Source organism: Phacochoerus africanus, chromosome 9, assembly GCF_016906955.1.
Source record: "Phacochoerus africanus isolate WHEZ1 chromosome 9, ROS_Pafr_v1, whole genome shotgun sequence".
NCBI lineage: Eukaryota > Metazoa > Chordata > Mammalia > Artiodactyla > Suidae > Phacochoerus > Phacochoerus africanus.
The window spans coordinates 55,110,089-55,132,223 of NC_062552.1; the positions used below are offsets into that span (position 1 = coordinate 55,110,089).

A 22,135-nucleotide genomic window follows, 5' to 3' on the forward strand; every position below is an offset into this window, starting at 1 on the left:
GAGCTGCTTGAGATGTAAAGTTAGCTTGTTTATTTGAGCTTTTTCTTGTTTCCTGAGGTGGGCTTGTATTGCTATAAACTTTCCTCTTAGAATGGCTTTTGCTGCATCCCATAGGTTTTGGAGTGTTGTATCTTCATTGTCATTTGCATGCATGTATTTTTAAATTTTGTCTTTGATTTCTTCAGTGATCCATTGGTTGTTTAGTAGCATGTTGTTTAGTCTCCACGTGTTTGTGTTTTTTGCAGTTTTTTTCTTGTTGATTTCCAGTCGTATAGTGTTGTGGTCAGAAAAGATGCTTGATATGATTTCAATTTTCCTAAAGTTAGTGAGGCTTGATTTGTAGCCCAGGATGTGATCAATCTTAGAGAATGTTCCATGTGCACTTGAGAAGAATGTGTATTCTGTTACTTTTGGATGGAATGTCCTATAAATATCTACTAAGTCCATCTGGTTTAATGCATCATTCAGGGCCTGTGTTTCCTTATTGATTTTCTGTCTGGTTGATCTGTCCATTGCTGTAAGTGGGATGTTAAAGTCCCCCACTATTATTGTGTTATTGTCAATTTCTTCTTTTAAGGTTGTCAACAGTTGCCTTATATACTGCGAACCTACGTTGGGTGCGTAGATATTTAAAATTGTTAGATCTTCTTCTTGGATTGATCCTTTGATCATTATGTAGTGTCCTTCTTTGTCCCTTAAAATATTCATTTTAAAGTCTATTTTGTCTGAGTATTGCTACTCCAGCTTTCTTTTGATCCCTGTTTGCATGAAATATTTTCTTCCATCCTCTCACTTTCAATTTGTATGTGTCCCTAGGAGTGAAGTGGGTCTCTTGAAGGCAGCATATATATGGGTTTTGTTTTTTGTATCCATTCAGCCAGTCTATGTCTTTTGGTTGGTGTGTTTAGGCCCTTAACATTAAAGGTCATTATTGATATGTATGTCCTATTGCCATTTTATTAATTGCTTTGGATTTGTTTTTGTTGCTCTTTTTTCTTTCCTTCTTTTGTTCTTTTCTGCCTAGAGAAGTTCCTTTAGTATTTGTTGTAAGGCTGGTTTAGCCTTTAGTGTTTGTTGTAAGGCTGGTTTAGCCTTTGTATTTGTCGTAAGCCTCGTTGCTGAATTCTCTCAGCTTTTGCTTATCTGTGAAGCTTTTGATTTTGCCTTTAAATCTGAATGAGAGCCTTGCTGGGTAGAGTAATCTTGGTTGGACCTTTTTTCCTTTCATCACGTTAAGTATATCATGCCACTCCCTTCTGGCCTGCAGAGTTTCTGCTGAAAAATCTGCCGATAACCTTATTGGGGTTCCCTTGTATGTTATTTGTTTCTTTTCTCTAGCTGCCTTCAAGATTTTCTCTTTGTCTTTAATTTTGGCCAGTTTGATTAATATGTATCTTGAGACGTTCCTCCTTGGGTTTATTTTATATGGTACTTGTTGTGCTTCATGGATTTGAGTGAGTGATTCCTTTCCCATGTTAGGGAAGTTTTTGGCTTATTATCTCTTGCAATATTTTTTCTGTCCCCTTCTCTCTTTCTTCTCCTTCTGGCACCCCTATAATATGGATGTTGGTGCGTTTAACGTTGTCCCAGAGTTCTCTGAGACTCTCTTCATTTGTTTCCAATCTTTTTTCTCTTTTCTGTTCTGCACTAATCTGTCCTCTACTTCGCTTATTCTTTCTTCTCTTTTCTGTTCTTCACTAATCTGTCCTCCACTCTGCTTATTCGTTCTTCTGCCTCCTGTGTTCTGCTGTTAGCTGCTTCTAGTGAATTTTTTATTTCAGTTATTGTATTTTGCATCTCTTCTTGTTTAAGTTTTATATCTTGTATCTCTTTGGTCAGTGTTTCCTGTAAGTTATCCATCTTTGCCTCCAGTTTATTTCCAATGTCTTGCATCATCTTCAGCATCAACAGTCTAAATTCCTTTTCCTGGAGGCTGAGAATATCCTCATCACTTAGCTGATTTTCTGGGTTTTTCCTTTCTCCCTCATCTGAGTTATAGTTCTCTGTCTTTTCATTTTTATAGGTTTTTGGTGTAGTGATCTTTTTACAGATAATAGAGTTGTAGCCTCTCTTACTTCTGGTGTCTGCCCCCCTTGTGGCTGAAGTTGGCATGGGGCTTGCTGTAGGCTTCCTGATGGGAGGGGCTGATGCCTGCCCACTGGTAGGTGGAGCTGATTCTAATCCCTCTGGTGGGTGAGGCTTAGTCTCTGGATGGGATCAGAGGCAGCTGTGTGCCTGAGGGGTCTTTAGGTAGCCTGTTTACTGAGGGGCAGGGCTGTGACCCCACCTGGATTGTTGTTTACCCTGGGGCTTCTCAGGCTGACTGATGGGTGGGGCCAGATTTTCCCAAAATGGCCACCTCCAGAGCAAGACATGCTGCTGAATATTCCCAAGAGCTTTGCTTTCAATGTCCTTCCCTGACAACAAGCCACATTCACCCCTGTTTTCCCAGGATGTCCTCCAAGAATTGCAGTCAGGTTTGACCCAGATTCCTATGGAGACTTTGCTTTGCCCTGGGACCCAGTGCCCGTGAAAGTCTGTGTGCACCTTTTAAGAATGGGGTCTCCGTTTCCCCCAGTCCTGTGGAGCTCCTGTGCACAAGCCCAACTGGCCTTCAATGCCAGATTCTCTGGGGGCTTTCTCCCAGTGCCAGCTCCCCACATGTGAGAGTTTGATGTGGGGCTCAGAACTCTCACTCCTGGAGTTCCTATCGTGGCGCAGTGGTTAACGAATCCGACTAGAAACCATGAGGTTGCGGGTTCGGTCCCTGCCCTTGCTCAGTGGGTTAATGATCCGGCGTTGCCATGAGCTGTGGTGTAGGTTGCAGACGCGGCTCAGATCCTGCGTTGCTGTGGCTCTGGCGTAGGCCGGTGGCTACAGTTCTGATTCAACCCCTAGCCTGGGAACCTCCATATGCCCGGGAGCAGCCCAAGAAATAGCAAAAAGACAAGAAAAAAAAATTAGAACTCTCACTCCTGTAGGTGAGTCTTTGTGAACCAGTTAGTTTCCAGTCTGTGGGCCTTCCCACCCGGGAGGTATCGGGTTGTTTGTATCATGAAATCGCCCCTCACCCTCTTGATGTGTCCTCTTTTTCTTCTGGAATAGGATATCTTTTCCAAGGTTTCCGGTCCATTTGGGTGAAGAATGCTCAGTCTTTAGTTGTGAATTTTGTTGTTTGTAGGAGAGAAGTTGAGCTCCAGTCCTTCTATTCTGCCATCTTAATCCCATCTCCAAGTTAGGCATGATTTTAAATTTAACCTCAGCTGAGTAATTGAGAGCTATTACTTTCTCCAGAAGTTGCTCCTGTACAGTTATGTAATCCTTGTCTGAAAGTTGATTCTACAGAAAGAGGGGCATGGTATACTCAAAACTCTCTACCCCATTACTGGACAGTGACCTTTGGCATTCTCTACTATAGGAATGTCACAACTGCTGCCCTTCTCCCTGGGAGTCCTCGGCTTACTCCCTCTTCCTTTGCCTGGGAGTTACACTTTAAAAGCTGTTAAATTAGTTCCCACTGTGGCTCAGTGGTTAATGAATCCGACCAGGAACCATGAGATTGTGGGTTTGATCCCTGGCCTTGCTCAGTGGGTTAAGGATCTGGTGTTGCCATGAGCTGTGGTGTAGTTGCAGATGCAGCTCGGATTTGGCGTTGCTGTGGCTCTGGCGTAGGCCGGTGGCTATAGCTCTGATTAGATCAGTACCCTGGGAACATCAATATGCCATGGGTGCGCCCCTAGAAAAGACAAAAAAATAAAATAAAAGCAGTTAAACTTTTAGTGAATCTTGCTCTTGAAATAAACCTCCCTTGTCTAGAGGTAAAATGGGTTGCATCACTCTCAGTATCTCGGGTAGAATAAAGTCTAAGCCACCGTATGAGCAATTACTACTGCATGGAGAGGGAAATTGGCTTGCTGTCTTTTTCTCATCTAAAAACTAACCACAAATCAGGGTAACTAAAATCCAGCACCTATCTGAATTAGGATCAACTATAAAACTGCTAGATATTTCCACATCTCAAAATAGTGCAGGTGAACCATAAAAGTATTTACTTTCAACTTTGGAGACTTCTCTTGACTGTGGCAGTATGTGCAAAGATAACAGATCATGAAGAACTTCATAAATAGTCATTTTCCAATAGAAAACTTTCGGGAGCTAATGCATTATAATTTACACCTGGAATAAAACAAATGAGAAAAATGATGACAGTGGGAGTATGTCAAACTCAACTGTGCTGGTTTTTATTCACAAAATCTGCTTAAAAGTAAGTTTATGCAGAGAAACATGGTATAAAATACTACATACATTCTCATCATACACAGATGATACAAACGTATTTTCCTTTCATAAAAATTTTCACATTTTGTTTTAATGGGAAACAACTGTTTATCTTTCAGATCATATAATTTTTCTTCAGAATCTGTGCATATTCTTGGGATGCTTTCACAAGCTGATCATCGGTAGACCTTGGAGGAGAAGCTCCGTAGGATCCAGATTCAAATTCAGCAGCAGCTGGAGAGAAAAAGAAAGGATGGCTTTATCTAAAATACTTCCTAGTTAACTAAATATAAGTTGGTATAGTGGAGACCTTTCTATGTGTTAAGAAGAATGAAAAATAGCCATATTCGACTACAACCAAAATACGCAATGACTATTTTACCATTTGTCCCCGTGGTTACATGCTGAGCTAACTGCTCTTGAGGCTGAGTACCGGAGCTTCCGGTTTTCTCATTCCTCATTCATTTACTCCACATCCAGGTGCTAAGCTGCTGTGACAAGCACTGGAATGACAAGTGGAAGGTGACACAGGCCACCCTGAAGAATCGCATACTCTCAACTGGAAAAATAGATGAACAGGTCATTTCCATACAGAATCATAAGTCCTATGACAGGTACAAAGGAGGACACAACTGGTACACTTAGAAGGGACATCCAGCTTGGTGTCAATATTGCCAGCTTTTGGGTGGAGGTGATATGGATATAGATGTGTGAAGGACAGGAAAAAGTTTGGGAAATGGAGGGAAGAAGGAAACACAAAGGGCAGAGGTGAGGCAGAGCTGTCTGGAATTGTCAGCTGTCTGTCTGATGGATGCCAGACAGAGGAAAGGGGCAGAGGAGTGGAGGAGGGAGATAGGCTGAATCCTTCCTCAAGAGCCAAAAAGACTTGAGTGTTTTTATTCCATGCTAAGGAATTTGGAATTTTTCCTGAGGGCAAAAGAGAAACCAATGACAAAGTCAATTACAGAAAGTTCAAATGTCACCCACCAAGTGACAGCTGCATGGACTGGGATTGGCCTTAGTCACTGCTGGAACTTGAGAAGTTGGTGAGCACCATGTTTTCTGAGATCAGTGTCAGTGTGCAGGTGGACAGATCCATGGGGATGGCGGACAAGAGGAGGGACAGAGCCACAAAGGAAAAGAAATAGCATATTGTTTGAGATTTGTTGGAAAGCTATGGAACATGAGGAAAAAATGAGGAAAAAGTATATTTTTCCATTATGAATGTTTACACTTTCGCATTTTTCATGATATAAGAAAATACTGAATGTAGTATCTGTTATGCAAACAATGGAAAGAGATGCCATTTACTGTTCACAGTTTATTTCAGAAGTCAATGTGTAAATTCATAAATTTTGACAACATACCTCTTGCTAGTTCTCTACTTATATTTTCTTGCAACTCCTGGTGAATCTGAAATTAAGTCACATATTATTTATAATGTTAAGTTACACAAGAGACATTATCATACAAATGATACATAGCTGATGAAATATGGCCCGTAAATAATACTTTAAGAGACTAGACCTAACTTGGAGATTGCTCAAATGGAAAAATAATCACACGAATAAAATAAAATAGATTCCTTCTTATTTTGATTTTAGATAACAGGGAACATACATATGTAAGGGTATTTTGATGAAATTACAATAAATATTGGCCCATTGAATATACATAATCTTGGCGATACTGGATTTTTCTGGTACAAAGAAGTTTAAACAATTCAAGTCACATTTTATACTGAATGCATTATTTTGTAATTCTTAAAAAAACTGCCCTTAAAATGAGCTTTCTGTTCGTGCACTTTTATGAAACTAATATTTTAAGGTATATTCCATGGTAATAATTTTTCAACACAGAATCTTAAATACATAATGAAGAAAGTGGTTCTGTTGCAATGTCATGTGAAACTTCTGTAGGCAAATAATAATAATAATAATAATAATAATATAATCTGCTTGAAGAAAGAATAGGCGCTAGAGTCAGCTTTCAAACTGGCTTTCTGATTCATGACTTTTTATAATTAGAAACAAGGAAAACAATATATAATGCTTTAACTTTGTTTTCCTTCTAGAAAATTAGGGCCAGCTCTTGGCAACATCTAAATATAGTTACCTATCTAAGTTTGAAATGTTTAGGAGCATTTCAAACTAGTATATTATAAGTGTCTCCACCTAGAGTGTTCTTTTTACTATTTTTCTTATAAAAGGCACCCTCTCACTAAATAGGGTCTAAAGCAGTTTACGGAACCTCACACTGTGGTGATAATGATAACATGACAGACAACGCCCTTGTCAAGTGTAGGTGCCAAGACACATTTTTGCCTAACACTTTCCAATATTTCAGACTGTTTTCCATAACATTTATCTAACAACAGGCATTTTTGAGAGGCCAAAGAAAATGAATAATGTGAAAACATTCCTAGATAGGTCCTGTGAAAGTAACCTATCATAACAGATAAAAGGAGAAGCCTTTATTGAAATAATTTTATATTACCAGGAATAAACACTATGCAAAAATGTGTCACATTTTTACATGAGTTGAATTAGGGGACTTACCAATGTAAGATGACTGTCTTTTCTGCCCAAAGCTCTTTTCCTAAATGTGTACTTTGGAGACCTTTATGTTGATGTCTAGGTGAGGATGGCATTTGGATGAAGGAAGTAGTTTGAGGTCCAACGTTAATAAAGAGAACACACCTGCAGTTTGCTTTAAGCGTTTCCACTTAACAAAAACAAAGTGAGAAAATTAGACACATGGTTTTCCTATCTGTAAATTGTTAATTGTAAAGATTTTTAACTAGAAGGAGTCCCTCCTGACCTGTAGTTTCCCAACTATGTTCCATAGAAAAGGAAGGTCCCCCTGGGGACACTGTAGGATTAAGGGACAGAGAAGCCTCAGCTTTGAGTCTCTTTCCCTCCTCTGACTGAGCAGCTCTATGCCTGTCTCTGTTTCATATAATACAGTTTCATGCAAATATATTTTTTTTTAAGAAAAAGAAACGTTCTTTTCTTTGAAAAAAAATTAAGGTAGGAAAGTCATTGATTTACTCAGTCCCTAGTTTGACAAGAGGTAAGGAAGGCTCAGAGAGGCTGCAGCTTGCCTAGGGTCACAAAGCCCAAAGGCCCTCTTACTCAATCTAGAGTTGAATGCCAGCTACTTCCTCAGATTAGGGAAAAACACACAGATTTTAAACTACAATTTAGAGAAAATAAATACATAAGACTGTCATGTAGCTCAATGATGTTTGTGGCACGAGACATGCAGTAGTAGCTTTCTGACAATTTAGTTACGTTTTAAAGGCATGAACAAGAATAAATTATTACTGTAACTCCTATTATATGCAATCAATGTAATCAATTTAAAAAAGCCCACTTTTTTTTTTTTTTTTTAAACCACAGGACAGGGAACTTGAGAAAAACTTTAATGGAAACAAGCTGACCGAAACAGATTCTTACTTAAAACAATATTCATTTCCTCCAAGTAAAATTTGTTTTACCAAAGTGACTCAACAAAAGAATTCTCCCCCTTGGGGGTTATATATGGCAAAATTTAGAACACGAAACAGATTTCTTTTGACCACCTAGCATCCGTCTCTCCACTCTCTCATCATTACCTGCTGTGTACAAAAGACAGAAGCTTAATCCAAATTGCAGTTTAAATCCAGTCAGAAATTATAGGTGAGCTTCATTTCCTTGGCCTACAGTTACCAAGTGAAGACACACACCCCCTCTACCCTCCTCGAGAGAGGAGAGGAGATTTACCGAATGGGCGAATCTGGAAGAAGGAACTAAGGAGTGCTTGCTTCGTTCTAAGTCTCTTCTTTGAAAAGATGTGTCTGCTCAGAGCACCTTGAACTTGGGTCTCACACCTGCAGTAAGCAGCCTGCCCCTGGGACAGGCCTCCTCCCCTTAGGCCTGCGAGGGGAAGGGACCAGTTGGGGATGAATATTCGGAGCCCACTGTGGCTGCACGTCTGGACTGCATCCTCCAATTCATCAGTATGTGCCAGCGAGGAAGCTACTTAGCTGGTCTCCACCTGCCTGCTTCCTTCCCACCTTCTGTGCTCCCAAGGAGAAGAGCAGTGTCATTTGCCACCTAGCCCACCAGGCTCCACCAAGGACAATGAGCAGACAACACTCAAATGTTTTCTTCTTCTCTGTCTGTATAATTCGTGCACACTGTTCAAAACAACCCACACTTCTTTTTCTTTTCACATCCACAACTGGGACATATGGAAGTTTCTGGGCTAGGGGTCAAATCAGAGCCGCAGCTGAGACCTATACCACAGCTTCTGGGATCCATAGAATGCCCAACCCTATTTTAAAGCAGGGAGAAATTGAGAGGAATGTTTTAGAGAAATAGAGTGAAGCCATCCCAATACAAAGAACAAGTACAAATATATGTTCATTTGTGCAACCATAATGTATTACCATTAAATAGTATTTGAGATCACAGGCTGGAAAATAACGGTGCACTCTCTTTTGGAGACCAGTTTGATAAAGACACACACACCGCACACACGCACATACACACGCACTTCCAAAGTTCATATACTTTCAGTAATTATTGATGCTTTTAAGTTGAAATATGGTATCATTCTTGAGTGTTACAAAAGTAAATGCACCCAGGAAAGTATAATAAAATCAAGCCCTTTAAACCACTTTATTATCCAACTGTAAAAAGGTTAATGTGTGAAGGAAATTACACTTGACAGTTTGTTAGCAGAAATACATGTGTTTTGCTACAGAGGAAAGTACTGAGGAAGACTTTGTTGATCAAGGCACTGAAAAATGAAGCACAGAGGGAAAAACTGAATGAAAAAGAATGAGAAGAAGCTAAGGAATTACGCTTATCTTTCAAAAATAAGATGCCTGCTCACCGGTCCATGTGGACAAATTGAAGTGGGGACATGAGGGATTATACGAAGCACAGAGGTGAACTCTGCCTCTGCCTTCTGAGAAACTAGCTTAACTGCTGTGATCCTTTGATCAGAGTTAAAACTCAGAGTGGAAGGCGCTGCCTTGGTGATGTCAACCACAGGCTTATTTTTTTTAAAAGAAACATAACTCAATATTCTGTTGCGATCTGACATTCATGTTAAAGGTTTTTAAGTCAGAAAGAGACAAATACTGTATGCTATCACTTATGTCTGGAATCAATTGTATGGCAGAAATGAATCTATCTACAGAAAAGAAACAAACTCATGGACATGGAGAGCAGCCTTGTGGTGGCCAAGGGGAAGGGGAGGGAGTGGGTGGATGGGGAGTGTGGGGTTAGTAGAACAAACTATTGCATTTGGGTGGATAAGCAATGAGGTCCTGCTCTACTTAATTTTTCAGTTCCTTGATCAAAATTCACCCCTTTCTATCATTTTAGACAGTATGTTAACATGTTGCCTAGCAGAAATAATTACATCCTAGAAGACATCTTCTTTCTGTAAGTGTGACTAAGAATTTTGTAAACCATACCTGTATAAGAACACTTTTAAGGCATCCTGTCTGTAGTGATTATGGAGACATGTCTTTGCATCTTGATGGAATATTTTTAAAAATCTCATTAAATCCAGCATGATTTGACAAAGCAAGACCCCACAAGGGAGCTATGTAAATCTCGGAAGGACACCATTGTGTTTAAAACAAACTGGTTTTCAATTTACATAGAAATACTAAAAAATAAATACCTCTTTCCTCCAAAAAAATTTAAGGAACTTTTTTCTCAGCAATTTTCTCCTGCATGGCTTTTGCCTTCTGCATTTACACCCTCTTTCATTGTCATCTGATAAAATGATGCATGTTCTGGAGTTCCCGTTGTGGCGCAGTGGTTAACAAATCCGACTAGGAACCATGAGGTTGCAGGTTCAGTCCCTGCCCTTGCTCAGTGGGTTAACGATCCGGCATTGCCGTGAGCTGTGGTGTAAGTCGCAGATCCGGCTCGGATCCCGCATTGCTGTGGCTCTGGCGAAGGCTGGTGGCTACAGCTCCGATTAGACCCCTAGCCTGGGAACCTCCATATGCCGCGGGAGCGGCCCAAGAAATAGCACCACCACCAACAACAAAAAGACAAAAGACAAAAAAAAAATGATGCATGTTCTGATTTTTGGGGTGACAACTAACAGGAACATTTTAAGTTTGCATCATGCTTAGCAACTGACAGAAGTGCCTGGCATGCATCTTCTTTTTGGATCCTAGAGTCCAGGTTCAAGACTCTGAAGTACCTAGACCTAGTTTAGCTGCAGTGCTAAGAAACCTTAGCCTTGCTCCTCTATGATTTATTATGACATGAAGCCCAGTGAGAAAACAGGTTGAAACATCATTTTAAAAGGGCCTGTGCTACTTTTCTCTGCCTCAAGAAGCTCCAGAAAACACCCTCCAAACCATCAACCCATGTGCACTGATTAAAGTGGATATTTTAGTAGCAATGAAACACAATGCAAATAGTTGCAATTTAAAGTCTCCCCATCTTTGCCACCTTAGTCCCCATTCATCCAGGTCTTGGCAAGATAGAGACATAAGTGAACTTCATTTAAAAAGGTTAAATATTTCCTGGAGTTCCCTTTGTGGCTCAGCAGTTAAGGAAACTGACTAGGATCCACGAGGATGCGGGTTTGATCCCTGGCCTTACTCAGTGGGTAAACGATCTGGCATTGTCGTGAGCTGTGGTGTAGGTCACAGACATGGCTGGGATCTGGTGTTGCTGTGGCTGTGGTGTAGGCTGACAGCTGGAGCTCTGATTCAACCCCTAGCTTGGGAACTTCCATATTGCCATGAGTGCAACCCTAAAAAGCAAAGCAAAACAAAACAAAACAAAAAAGGTTAAATATTTCCTTTACTTAACTACATATTTAGGAATGTTCTACAACTGGTCAGTAAGACATTTTATAAAAACTGAAATAAAAATGCTGGAAGTAAAATAGCAACTAAGGAGGTACTCTCATGTAAGAACATGACAAAAGTTTTAAAACACAGAAATGATGGAGTTCCTGCTTTGGTGCAATGGGAAGGGTGGCATCTCGGTGACACCAGAACACAGGTTCAATCCCCAGACCCCACAGTAGGTTAAAGGATCCACATTGCCGGAGCTATGGCATAGGTCCCAACTATGGCTCAGATCTGATTCCCGGTCCAGAAACTTCATATGCTGCAGGTAGGCCAAAAAAAAGAAGAAAACCCCAAAAAGCAGACATGAATCTTTTATTTTATTATTATGCCTACACCAAGTGGCACATGGAAGTTTTTAGTCTACGGCTTGAATAGGAGCTGAAGCTGAGGCCTATACCGCAGCCATTGGCAACACCAGATCAGGTCACATCTGTGACCTGCCCCACAGCTTGGGGCAATGCCTGATCCTGAACCCAGTGAGCAAGGCCAGGGATCGAACCTGCATCTCACGGACACTGTGTTGGGTTCTTAACCCACTGGGTCACAATGGGAACTAAATCTTTAGTGTTACAAGTTTATTTGACCCATAAAAGGGTTTTATCTTAGCTTCCTTTAATTAAAAAACATCCACATGTGGTTAAGGGTTTGGATGCCAATCATTTGCTTATTCTTAGGGGTAGAAAAATTGGGGTGCAGCAAAACTTGAAGATTATTATGAACTATGGCCAAACTGAAATCAATTAGAAAGTATGCCAGACATCTGAGAGTATATTTTTTGGTTGTCAGGCAATAAAATCTAGTTTCTAAAATAGAATTTAAGGAGTTCCTGTTGTGGCTCAGGGGTAATGAACGAGAATGGGGGTTCAATCCCTGGCCTCCCTCAGTGGGTCAAGGATCTAGCATTGCTAGAAGCTGTGATATAGGTCACAGATGCAGCTCAGATCCTGCATCACTGTCGCTGTGGTGTAGGCCAACATCCGCAGTTCGGATTGGACCTCTAGCCTGGAACTTCCATATGCCGCACATGCAGCCCTAAAAAGCAAAAAAACAAAACAAAACAAACCAAAACAAAAGAAACAAACAAACAAAACCCAAGAATTTAAGTGCAGCTTTTCAAGACTTTTAAAATCTGTCAATTAATTACATTTATCGAATAAAGTTAATGATAGGTATCTCTTAAAAATGAGAAATCCAGGGACTTAAAAAGTTACAAAATTTGTCTTCTTTCTTTATTAGCACAAATAATTCTAGCTTTTACCTTGTGTGCATAATTCAAGTGAACAACTCAGAATTTCACCAATTAAAAGCACGAACTGTATCAGAAATCTGAAACCCAAGGAAGAAAGGATAATCTAACTAACCTCGGTCAAGTAAGTCTCCCATGCTAGTATTTGCAGGGCGTGAATGTGAGGTAAAAAACCACTCCGTTTTCTCTGGGAGTAAGATTTCTACTGAACACTAAACTGTAGGAGCAGTTCTGAGTAATAATGCAGGAATTATGTCACATGGGAAGTCCTGAACACACAATGATTGTGGAGATTTGCAGCATCAGGCAACTCCAGGACTGGCCTTGTTAGTAAGAGTGTTGAGCAAAGATCTGTCCTGCTCTTTCTCCACCAGAAATCTGGTACAGATCTCAGCCAGCCCCTCAGTATTCCTGTGAAGATTGCAAAAAGCAAATTACATGCATTTCATTTTTCCCTCAATGATTCCTAAATGATTTGCATGATTAAGTGGTCACCATAAGAGTAAGTGGAATGTCGCATTGAACTGTGTTTTAACACTGAAAATGTGTCAGAGCAGAAGTACACGTGTGTCTAAGAGATTATTATTATTATTATTATTATTTATTTTTTGCTGCACCTGTGGTACATGCAAGTCTCCTGGCCAGGAACCAGCGCCACAGTCAGAGCCAGACCTGCAGTGACAGTGCAGGATCTTTAACGTGCTGTGACACAAAAGAATTCCCGTGTGTAAGGGATTCTCAATGAGCAATTCAAAGTCAGGAGAGGAGAGAAATGATGTCAGTGATGGAGGGGGGTTAGTAGGTGACACCTGCTGCCTTTTGGAATGCCAGCATATGCCAGACATATTTTAAGGAAACCAATAAAGGGATAAAAAACAAACCATCCCTCAAAGACCTTTTCAAGTGTTGGCTTTTATCACCTTGTACCCACATTTCACTCGTTACCTTGGAGAAGTCAAGCATGTGGCCCTGGGGAATAATTCAGATCAACAGCCTCAAGGGAAGGATGAGAGCATCCACTTGGTGATCAAGAAGAACGGAAACAGCTGCAGAGGCGGCTACACGTATCCCCCACTTTTCAAAAGTCTACTTGATGTTACTTTGCTTTTGTGAAAGGCCCACATCAGCATGTTTTTGATAACTGAAAAAAATCTGAAGAGAATTTCTGCTGTTATGAAAGAGGCAAAAACCAAAGCAGAGGTCAGTGTGCATTTTGCAGAGTCATCTCAGAGGCACCGCACTCCAAGCAGGGAGAGTCGCCCCACCAAGCTCCTCCCCCAGGAAGTACATTCAGCATCTCAGCATCCAGCCCCCAAGGTTTGAACTGTGTCAGGAGCATCTGTGCTTTATGTATGCATATTTATTTTATGCACCCGCTAGCAAGTTATGTCCTCAGGTTACTGCTTCTTTGCTTTATGACCCTTGGGCTTTAGGGCAGGTTTCATAGGAATGCTCTGCTTTTGGGTAGTGGGAAACCTGTAGCTTAGAACATTATTATTTTTTATACAATGATTTTTACTTTTTTCCATTATAGCAGGTTTACAGTGTTCTGTCAATTTTCTACTGTCCAGCATGGTGACCCAGTTACACATACATGTACACATTCTTTTTTCTCACATTATCCTGCTCCATCATAAGTGACCAGACATAGTTCCCAGTGCTACCCAGCAGGATCTCATTGCTAATCCATTCAAAAGGCAATAGTACATTATTTACCAAAGTACTGGAGGGGGGATCTGCCCTTTCTGTCTTCCACATACCCCTCTTGGCAGGGCACTGTAGTACTTTTAGCCACCATGTGAAGTATACTGCCCTTCGCCTTCGCCCCATGTTAATTTTCCCCTATTTCACAAGCAAGCTTTTCTATAGATTAGAAACATTTAAAACAGCAGAATTTGCCCCAGGGCATCCCCTAGGGATGACACCAAACATCAGAATGAAGACAGTAAATTACCCAAAAGCCAAACTGTGGCCCTTCTGGTTTAAGTTGTCACCTTCCAAAGAATAAACACATTGATTATTTATTGATTATTTATGGTAATTCAAACAAGAAATTCTATAATACTATCATTGTCTAAATGACAAAGCTTCAAAAACACTTGGATTCTCTATGTTTTAACTTACTTGTTCATTATATTTTCCAATCACTTTCTAAAATTTTGTTCTTCTAGGTAGAGTCACTTATATGTTTCCAATCCTGATTTATTAGAATATTAGTGAAAACTTTTTGCTTTGGAGAGTTCAGATTCCAGATCTCTCATTTTGAGTTCCATCTGACTTCTCATTGAAACATACTTATTCTCCCAAAACTGGACCATTTTTTCTTGAGATGCTGCCTGTGCCTAAAGCAAATTAAAAGGATACATTTTAAAAATAATTATAATCTGAATAAATCTAGTATATTTGTTCCCTTTAGTCAATGATTCAGGGAGCAACTCTAAATGTGTGTGTGGAGTGGGGGGGAAGCTGAACTTTAAAGTCTCATCAGTGTCAAGTGAATTAAATCAGAGTCATAAAGTTGAATCAACCCTCATATTATTGGTCATGTAATCTAAGATAAAGAATCATAGTTTCCATTTAAAATTTTAGAAATTGAAATACAACTTCATTTAATTTATAATTCCATACAAGTTAAGAGTAATCCAAGAGTCTAATTTTTAAATCACAATATTTTCCTTTTCCTCCTAATAGTCGTTTGATACCAATTGGTGTGATTCTCATTCCAATCGAAAAGATCAACTTAGTGATAATAATGATGGAAACTGAAATATTTTAAGGGAGAAACAAATGCTACCTTCCTTTCAGAAATCTATCAGACAAACTATTTTAAGTAGATGAAACATATAAAATGAATCCATCCAAGATATAATTCAGAGTAAAGTGAATTCAAGCACATTACAGGTCCATAAATTAACCTGAAGAATTTAAGTTGAATTTTAATTTTTCTACTATCTCCTGTCTTGCATTTTCTTACCTCTCCCATTGACAGGGCTCTACTTGACTGCATCCTACCTTATTCATTTCTATGTGGTGTTTTAGGTTTGCTACTTCCTGTTCCAACTTCTCTTAATGCGTCTCTAGTTCTTCCTTTGCATTCCTTTCATAGACAGTAATTTCTGTTGAAGAACTTGTGTTTTGGAATCCAGATATAGACACTCTGGAGAGGCAGATTCCAGCTGTGCTGCCAGATCATCAATCTGCAAGAGTAAAATGATCCAGTGCAAGGAGGGAAGTAGACTCGCCACAGCCTAATTCAAAACCAGTATCACATTCTGAAATAAATTCAGTTACAGTAAAATTATATCTGTATTGCCAAATGTAGAACCTCTGATAAGTCAGAAAATCAAGATAAGCGTTAAAACCACCAAGAGTCACAAAAATAAATTCTTAACTGTCATTGTCTTTTTTATACAACATTTACACTTGATTTTACACTTTTTCACAGTTATTTCATATCTTTCCTCCATAAAATGACTATAAGTCATCTCATAGAGAAAATCTCTTAATACTTCCCCCTCATTTTTTTTTTTTTGTCTTTTGAGGGTCACACCCAAGGCACATGGAGATTCCCAGGCTAGGGGTCCAATCAGAGCTGTAGCTACCGGCCTACTACAGAGCCACAGCAATGCGGGTTCCAAGGCAGGTCTGCGACCTACACCACAGCTCATGGCAACTCCCGATCCTTAACCCACTGAGCAAGGCTAGGGTTCAAACCCATGTCCTTATGGATGCTAGTTGGTTCATTAATTGCTGCGCCATGATGGGAACTCCACTTTTCCTCTCATCTTAACTCTCCATGATTTTTAAAGAAGTTTTAGGGATATCATACTGAAATCTTTAGGGCTGAGTTAATAAATGCCTCCCAAAATAAGACTTTGAAAAGAAGGCTTAATTAATGAACTTGTTAATATGCATTCTAAGGCCATAAGCCTTTTGCTGAACTACCAATAGTTTATGCTAATTTGAATTTCATTCCAAGGAGAAATGATTCACTGGGTTACGGAGAAATCACATCTCCCAGTGGACAAGTTTACTGAGATGATCCACGCAGTTTCCTGAACCAAACAATGCCTCAATTTTTCTCATTCTTTGTTACTGTCTAGAAAATAAGAGAACATGCTAAACCCAAACAAAGCAAAACCTCGCTGGAATTTCAGAAACACTGAGCTGGGAAGCGGTGCTTTCCTTCTGATGCAATGATGACTTGGTAAGACAAGGTGAGTGGATGTGGTGGTTTTAAAACATGTCTACAAATGCTTGGACAAGTACTTCTCTCATGAAAGTCACTCTTCTTCGACATGTGCTGGCCTCTGTAACTCGTGTCTGGTGGATAGAATATGGGGGAACTGCTATGTGATTTCTAAGGGTAAACAGCATCTGACCCTCACTCCGGAGGGAAGCTCACTTTTACAACCAGCCTCCTGGTTGCGAATAAGCCCAGGACACACAGGGAATCTTTGTTCATGGCTGTGTCCCAGCTGACCACCTCAGCCACCGTGCCAACCCAAAGCCACCTCCAACTGCCAGGCATGTGCAGGAATAAGCCTTTACATGACTGTGGTCCCTGCCTTCAAGTGGAGAAGAAATGAGCTTGTCTCCCTGAGCCCTGCCTAAATGTAGATTTGTGAACAGAGTAAATGCTGTTTTGAACTGCTAGGTTTTGAGGTGATTTATTTTACAATTTATTAGCAATAAATAACCAGCACAGATAATGATATTAACAATGGGGTGCCAGAGTTCCTGTTGTGGCACAGCTGAAATGAATCTGACTAGTAACCATGAGGATGTGTGTTTGATCCCTGGCCTCACTGAGTGGTTCAGGGATCCCGTATTGCTGTGAGCTATGGTGTAGGTCACAGATGCAGCTGGGATCCTGTGTTGCTGTGGCTGTGGTGTAGGCGGGTAGCTGCAGCTCTGATTTGACCCCTAGCTTGGGAACTTTCCTATGCTATGCTGTAGGTGCAGCCCTAAAAAGCAAACAAACTAACAAACAAAACAAACAAACAAAAAACCAAAAAGGTGGCGTTGCCATTGAAAAAGTAATTAAAACATGTGGGAATACATTTGAACCTGGACGTAGGTGAACCTGAGTGGCTATAGAGAAGAACAAGAATAAAAACCCAAGGGCTTTGTGAGACTGTTAAGGGAAGCCTGATGGCCTTTGAACAGGCTGACAGTGACAGCTTCTAGACAAGGAAAGATGATGACATGAAACCCAAAGGAAAGGGGACTCGTGCTATTCGACAGCTGAAAGTAAAACTGATGAGAGGGATAAGCTAATAAAAAATATTATTAAATATAAAGAAACCTGGAGTTCCCGTCGTGGCTCAGTGGTTAACGAATCCGACTAGGAACCATGAGGTTGCGGGTTCGGTCCCTGCCTTTGCTCAGTGGGTTAAGGATCCGGCGTTGCTGTGAGCTGTGGTGTAGGTTGCAGATGCGGCTCGGATCCCGCGTTGCTATGGCTCTGGCGTAGGCCGGTGGCTACAGCTCCGATTCAACCCCTAGCCTGGGAACCTCCATATACCGCGGGAGCGGCCCAAGAAATAGCAGCAACAACAACAACAACAACAACAACAAAGACAAAAGACAAAAAAAAAATATATAAAGAAACCAGTATGGTCAAATATCTGTATCCCATTTATAGCACCTCCACATTCCGCCTGTCTAATATCACTAAAATAGAGAAATGGCTTCTGGCTAACATCACATCTAGGGCACTGCCAGGAAAACATGGTCTAAAGATGAAGCCATGTCTGTAAAACACTCTTGTTAAGACCTTGGAAAGATTTAAGGTCTGCCTCTAATTCTTTTAAGGATCTTAAAGCATAAGAATTTTGAAGGTATCATCCCATGACAGCTTTGCAGGAAGCCCAAGGTGAACAGCTTATCTCTAAAAGCTTCTCCTGAGGAAAGCTTTTCCAATGGAACAAACCCCAATAAAACTCACAGGAAACTCAAAGTTTTTAAGAGAACTGTGGAAGCAAACACACTGCTACAACAATTGGGCTAAAAGAGATTAAGACAGTACAAAATGAGAAGAGGCCTTAAAATGGTTTTCCTTAGAAGTTCTGCAAGGAGGAAGCTGCCTGAGAAAACTACTCAGCGACAAACACAGGCCACTGCTTATGAACAAGACAGAACAAAGAGCTCAGAGGGTAGAGCACAGGAGAACTGCTCCCATGGTTAGGACTAAATCCTAATCAAAGAGCAGGCATCAGGCTGTATTTCAAAACTGCTATAGGCCACAGTGCCTCTCGTTTTCCATTTCTGAATGGAATGTTGTGTGTGGGAGGTAGATAACTTGACTCTTCAGTTCACAAGTCTCAGGAGACATAGGACTTTACTTAAAGGGATAAACTCTAGAAACCACACCCAGGTACCTCTTTCCTATCTGTACCTGATGAAGATGGTACAGTCTGGGACTTGAGCCTACACCTGACACCTAACAATTGAGACTTGTGGGAGAACTGGGTAGGGAAAAAGGTATTTTTCATGTAGATGGAATATAAAAAATTGTGGCCAGTGAGTAGACAATGCTGGTTTTTCAATGTAAACATAAGTTTAAAAAAATTCATCCCATAAAAGAGGTAGGACATGGGGTAACCTTAAGTGACTTGCTCCTAATGAGCAGAATATGGTGAAAGTGATGCTGTGTGAACTGCAAGGCTAGGTTAGAAAAGACCACACAGCTTCTACCTGGCCCTTAACTTCGGAAGCCAGAACCCTGTTGTGAGGAAGCTCAGGGCCACAAAGATAGCTCAGGTGTTCAGGGCAGGTGTGTCACCTGCCTGCCCCAACTAAAGTTCCAGACAATAGCTAACACCAACAATCACACATATGAGTGAACAGATGTTCAAGTGATTCTAGCCCCAGCCTTTGAGCTGCCCCAGCTGAAGCTGAGGGGAACAGAGGCCAGCAGTCCTGGCCACATTCTTCCAAGCGTAGACTGTGACCACAATACACATTGTTTAAGCCACTAAACTTTGGGGAGTTTGCTTTGTTAAGCAAAAACAGATAAACAAGAAATTGGATGAAAAAAAGAGATAATAAGAAACACAACCACAGTAGAAACTGGTCTCCTATAAACTGGAATCTAAGAAAGGCTGAGAGAATTTCTCTTTTTTTAGAATTGTCTTTTTAGGGCCACAACCAAGGCATTTGGAGGTTCCCAAGCTAAGGGATGAATCAGAGCTACAGCTGCCAGCCTACACCACAGCCACAGCAACTCGGGATCCGAGCCACATCTGTGACCTACACCACAGCTCACGGCAACACCTGATCCTTAACCCACTGAGCACAGCCAGGGATCAAACCCACGTCCTCATGGATCTTAGTCGAATTTGTTACCACTATGACAGGAACTCCCAAGATTAATATCTTAATGACAAAAAAAAAAAAAAACCACTGAAGAGAAGAAGCAGATAACTAGAAGAAACACCTAAGAACTACTGAGGATTCCCTTCAATTCCAATTTCTCAAAAATAGGCACATATGCCACCTTAAAATTTCTCCTCAGAACAAAGGATGGGGAAAAAAATGTAATTGTAATGTATACATGTAAGGATAACTTGATCCCCTTGCTGTACAGTGGGAAAATAAAAATAAAATAAAATAAAATAAATTTTTCAAGTTTGAGGATAAGGAAGCCTGGTAAGCAAGGAGACATGTGATTTGTGGTACAGTCCAACAGTCTGTTTAATAACCAAAATCAGACTTTTTACTTCATTTCAATTAATGGAAATTTCTAGATTTAGACAGCTTTTAGTATTTATTAATCTAGCACTCAATCTTCATTTTCCTTTCCTCAGAGAGGAAATAAGACCCTATGGAATCAATTTATTTTCTCAGTAGTAAAACAAATGTAGTGACCCTTGGCAGTCCTTAAGTTAAATACAGTCCTCCCTTTACTTTACTAAAAGCTTGTCCTATGGGGAGGAAATACTGTCCCATCTTATATTGTAACACAATGCTTCTCCATATGGCACAATCTGTATTTCAAACTTTGAAATTTTGAAATAAAAATTACTAATGTATAATTTGTCTCTGATAAATTGAATGTTACCTGATTTTTTTTTTCTTCTCCATCTGTGACATGTGGAAGTTCCTGAGCCTTGGATTGAACTTGTACCCAGCAGTGACCTGGGCTGCTACAGTGACAATGCCAGACACTAAATATGCTGTGCCACAATGGAATTCTGAATATTATCTGATTATTAATAGCTATACTCTTGAAAACTGTTCTTTGGATGGCATGAAATATTTCTTCCATTTATTATATATTAAGCTATAAAGTACAGCTATGCATCTATTTCTCTTTAAGTAAAAGGAGGTGGCTACAAAGAACTGTGGATTCTGAGAGCAGGATCTATGCTGAGAACAAGATCAGCACCAGTGTTGTACACAAGAACCAAGTCAACCGAGGATTTAATTGTGAATTGCAAGATGATGGATTGGCGAGACCTCCAAAGAGGAAAGCTGATAGCTCAGAGTTAATCTCCTCCTAGATGGGGAAATTTATGGATGAGCCTATGAATTATAATGAGTTAAACATAATGGAGTACATAGTAGATGGAGGCAGCAGATCCTGTGACCAAGATTTGATGGAAACTGGAGAGAAGTGGGAAGCACTGGGTGAGAGACTAAATGTTTGAATGGAGGGGAAAAAAAGAAGTGGACTTTATCTTTGTAAGCCTACATCACATCATGGAGTCAGCAAGGCATAAGGTGGCTACAGGCTTTTAGAAGCAGAAATCTGCACAACAGTAGTTAAAACCATTCCACTACAATGACTTTGTATCATTACATAAAACAGCTGGCAACATGCAGGATGACTGGGAAAGAGTTCTCATAAAATATGACTTAGGACTGGCACAGGATAGACATACAGATCAATGCATTACCACTGAGGGTCTAAAAAGAAACCCTCACATTTACAGTCAATGGACTGGCAAATATTTTAATTTTAACCAATGGCACTGGGACAACTGGATATCCACACTCAAAAGAATAAAATGAAACCTTTATGTCATATCAATGAAAAAATTAACTCAAAACGCAAGAGCTATAACTACAAAATTCTTTAGAAGAAAGCATGTGTGCTATCTTCATGACTGGATTTGACAACTCTTTCTTAGATATGACACCAAAAGACAAAAAATCGATTAACTAAACCTGAAAACTTCTGTGCTTCAAGTGACACTATCAATAATGGGAAATGGCAAGCTCCTGAATGGGAGAAAACACTGGAAAATCCTGTATCTGGGAAAAGAAAAATCAGTATCTAGGATACAAAAAGAACTCTTGCAATTCAACAGTAAGAGGCAAATCCAATTTAAAAATGTGCAAAAACTTGAATAGACAGTTCTTCAAAGAAGATACACAACTGGATCATAAGCACATGAATAGAGCCTCATCAGAAAAATGCAAATCAAAACTACAATGAGATGCCATTTCATACCTACTAGGGTGGCTATAATCCAAACAAAAGGGAATGGTAAGTGTTAACAGGCATGTATAGAAATGGAAACGCTGGCACACTTTGGATAAAGATGTAAAATGGTGCAGCCACTCTAGAGAACAGCATGGCAGTTCCTCATAAGGCTAAACAGAGCTACCGTGTGATGCGGCAATTCCAATCATAAGTGTGTTTCCAAACGAAATGAAAACATGTGTTCACACAAAAACTGGACACAAATTTCACAGTGCCATTATTAACAAGAGTCCCAAAG

The 22,135-nt window shown here is 40.2% G+C and overlaps 1 pseudogene; it reads right to left on the reverse strand.

Annotated features, from left to right (window-relative positions):
- Positions 1-5,296: 5,296 nt before the first annotated feature.
- Positions 5,297-22,135, reverse strand: part of LOC125136615 (ankyrin repeat domain-containing protein 26-like) — a 28,964-nt pseudogene continuing 12,125 nt past the window's right edge.